Here is a 4,217-nt window from a genome sequence, read left to right as displayed (position 1 = left end):
AAAGAAGACAGTAAATTAAAAAATGAGAGAAGTCCAAAAAAAAAAAAAAAAGACGGCACTAGCTGGATGAGAAGCAACCCCTGGGGCTCAAAGACTCATACACTTTCATGGAAGATATAGCTCGATTAGGTCAATTAATTTCCCATGGTTTTACCTATAATAAGAGGAAATATGAGGAAATTTGATATTACTAGTCAGGGTCCATGACAGTGATATCTCTTAGAGTAAAAACATAAGTTGTTAATAATTATTATACATCTTTGAGATTTTTTTTTTGTGTGTGTGTAAGGCTACCACTGAGAGGCATCCACTCATGATGTGCTGACAGAATCAAGGTCCCTAGCCACCAAGAAAGAGAGCTGGACACAGGACCTTTGCTAAATCACAAAAGTAAGCACATTTTTGAAGGTTCTTAGGAGAAAAAAAAAAAGGAAAAAGGAAAGAAAAAGCTAGCTATTTCTTTTTTCTGTTCTTTCTTTTTTTTTGGGGGGGGTACTGGGGATTGAACTCAGTACCCTGTGCTTGCGAGGTAGGCTGTGGAACCACTGAGCTAAATCCCTGGCCCGCTGGCTATTTCTAATGCCTCCCTGAGCAAACAATTCTATTGCAATTGGTATGTGCCAGATTTGTATTGGACACTGGAGATCCAAAAATTAAAGAGACAGTCATTTTCTCTTCAAAGATCACATAATTTAGTCAGACAAAGAGACACAGACAGAGCTACAATACAGTGAGATTAGAATACAAGACCGTACAAAGTGCTGAATAAACACATGATCGGAGCAATTTACACCAGAGCTCAGGGGAAACTTCAAATAGCAGACTGGCATTTGAACAGTGTCTTGAATAATAGATAGGAGTTTGTTTGCAGGTACTGCCACCAGGGTTATGCCTGTTCATGTGATCAACTAACTCCCTAATTCTTATGAAGACATCCTCTCTCCTGCACTTCTTTGGGTTATGCAGCAAATTATCATACCCTTTCTCTCTTCTGCCTGGCTCCAAATTATTATTGCAAGTATTTTTATTAAAGTTCCTTTCTAGGCCAGATTCTGTAAACCAGTGAAGAGAGCTCTTCTCTTTTCCAGGCACTCTCACAGATATACTTTAGAAAGGGTCAGGAAGGACTGTTTAATCTAGTGGCTGTCCAACCTAAAGTATCCATCAGAATCATGTGAAGGGCTTGTTAAAAATGGATTCCTGGGTCACTCTCAGATTTTCATATTCAGTAAATCTGGGGAGGAGTCCAAGAATTTGTGGTCTAACAAGTGCCCTGTTGATGCCGATGCTGCTGCTTCAGGAAGCACGCTTTGAGAACAACTGGTTTATCCCACCCAGGTATTTAAATAATGAGCTAAACTAGAGGTTTCCAGGCTTGTCTGCACATTAGAATCAGCTGAGGAGAGTTTTCAAATTCTCTGTGCTCAGTTTTCACTCCCAGACCAATTGTGTAAAAAAACTCTCTGGGAGGAGGACCTGGGCATCAGTATTTTTAAGCTTTCCAGGTGATTCTAATTTGCAGCCCGCAATGAGAATCACTGGCTCCTGCAGCTCAGCTCAGACTCAAAAACTCAAAATTTCTGCAATCATAAATACAGCAAATACATTTTATAGGAGATTACCTTGCATAATGATGTGTGATGGTTACAATGCCATATGCTTCAACCGAGTGCAACAAACTTCTGGATTACTCTTCCTAGTATGTTAAAAACCCATATTTAAATTTAATCCCCTCCAATACCTTTTCTCCCACCTCTCACTCCTTTATAATTTTCAAATCTTTTGTGGATGAACAGGAACTGCAGGTAGCAGTTCTTAGGACTTCCAAGCCAAAAACCAAGTCTTGAGTAGAAGGAGATAATGCGATGGAAAGGAGATGTACAATTTATTTTTAGGATATCACTGAATGGGCTAAAATCAAATGGTACACAAATGCAGCAGAAATATTAAATGAAGGTCAGACAATGCGTTTTAGTTCTTGGACTAGTGCTTGAAGCGCCTGTCCTTACAAACTATTTTTGTTCTCTTATTAAAAGAAAATCAGCTATTTGATATTACATTTGTTACCTCCTGAAACTCATATTTTAGTGGGCTACAACTTCCCCAAATTCAATGTTTTTTTTTATTATTTATGTTTTCCTGCTCTGTAGCCAAGCCTAGTTCTTAGCAAACATCACTTTGCTCCATTTTCTCTAGGTCATCTCCATATTCTGAAGGTCTAGATGCACATCATACTGCTTAGCTTTTCCACTTTTTAAAAATCCAAAGTATAAATAATTTAAGGAGCAAAAATAAAAGAAGATAGAAAACAGGGAGATTTTGTGGAGGTGGGAAGGAGATCTGAGGGTAAGGGATGGAGGAGGGAGAGGAGGTAAAAAGGATCAAGATGTGATATGCATATGTACCAGTTCCCCAATGTTATGTACTGCAAATATCCTAATAAAAAATTTAAAAACGATTTTTAATACATTTTACTCCATGTAATCTTTTTTACAAGTATGCACATGAGTTTTGATGCCCATGTGTTTCTCATCTCTCTTCAATCCATGACAAATTACCTCAGGAAATGTATGTCCCTTTTTGCTCTGTATTTCTAAATAAAAATTACCTTAGAGTTGTTGAGCATAAGTATTGCTTGTGATATAGTGCATCAAGGAAGAATAAATGCCTATAATTTGAAGGAAAGTCAAAAGTGATAAGGAGCTAGTGCTACAAACTTTTACATCACTTCAAGGAACACATGTCCTCTTCGAAACTTCAGCAGAAAGTCTGACTGTGGTTTTTGTTGGGGCCTGAATTGATGATAGAAGATACAGATTCGTAGTTTAATAGCTGATTCCTACCGCAGCTGATTAGCATCAATGTGATATTCCCTCATCCCCAGCATGGGTATCAAATGCAAAGCTACATTTTCCTCAACACTACATCAAAGATATATTTTGATTTTAATAAAAAAATGATAAGGACTGGGAATGTAGTTCAGTATGAAGGACCTGGACTCAATTGCTAAGACTGAAAAAAAAAAAACTAAGTGAAAAAGGTTGAAACACACCAACATGTTAACACTTGTTCTGTCTCAGTGGTAGAATTACTGGTGAATTAACTTTTTAAGTATATTTTTTATTTTTACCAATTTTCTACAATGAACAGGACTACTTTTATTTTTCTAAACTCTATAAAACATTACTGTAAAACATGTAAAAAGCCAGAATTCAATTTACACAAAAATCCACATACATTTCATTTTGTTTTCCTAGGATAAAACCTGCTTTTCATCAAGCACTACCCTTTAAGGGAAACAAAAACCCAAACTATTTCTTTTTCTATTGTTTTCACTTTAATTGCAACAGTATTACTTTCAAATAATTTCCATTCCCAAAACGCACACTTTCAGTTGTATTATGGGCTAAACAAGCCTTTGTGGACTGGCCTAGGAATCTATTCACTATGTATAATGTATGGGAAAATGCTCTATGAGTTCCAAATAAGTAACTTAAAAATGAACTTCTGGAACACATCTTGAATAAAAAAAGAAAAATACTACAAACTATCTTACTAATGAGACACAAATACAATTGTAGCCAACACAACAATGACAACAAAAAGGGTTTACCAGCCAAGTCAAGTCTTAAATGAAGAAAGATTGAGGAAAATAAATCTAAGCATAGGTGGTCACATGTTGGCTTTACCTGAGTTAGTGAAAATTTTTAAAAATGACCTATTAGAAATTAGAGCAGAGACTTCTCATTTAGAGAAATGAGATATGCTTTTTAAGGAGAAAAAATGAGAACCAAGACCTGTCATGTAGAGGTACAAGTTCCTAACAATGAATGTAACTGTACTGTATCCCTAAAATGTACCAATAAACTCAATTAAAAAGAAAAAAGATAAATGAGATATGTTTTTCATGTAAGTAAGCAATCACACAGCTAAACTTGAGTTCTGCTTCTTCCTCACCCAACAATCTTCCTGCAACCTGATTACAATCTATCAGGTTCTATTAAGGCAACCTTTTAGTAGGTCTTTCAAACTCGTTCACTTCTTTGTTCCTTTTTTTTTTTTTTTTTTTTTTGGTACTGGAGATCAAACTTGGGACTTTGCGCTTGTGAGGCAGGTGGCAGAACTACTGAGCTAAATTCCTAGCCCCTTTCTTCCATTATTATCTTTGCTTAAGATATCTCAGAGAGTTATAATGGCTCCTAATTGATTTTCCTTAC

General features: G+C 36.2%; 1 protein-coding gene across 7 annotated transcripts in view; it reads right to left on the bottom strand.

Moving 5' to 3' along the window:
- Positions 1-4,217, bottom strand: part of Pak3 (p21 (RAC1) activated kinase 3) — a 289,473-nt gene that overhangs the window by 11,071 nt on the left and 274,185 nt on the right. The gene's annotated exons all lie outside the window — the stretch shown is intronic.

This window comes from Fukomys damarensis, unplaced genomic scaffold (genome assembly GCF_012274545.1).
Source record: "Fukomys damarensis isolate Sample0158 unplaced genomic scaffold, DMR_v1.0_HiC HiC_scaffold_39, whole genome shotgun sequence".
NCBI lineage: Eukaryota > Metazoa > Chordata > Mammalia > Rodentia > Bathyergidae > Fukomys > Fukomys damarensis.
The sequence above is the reverse complement of the archived record's forward strand: the minus strand, read 5'-3'. Positions and strand labels throughout refer to the sequence as shown.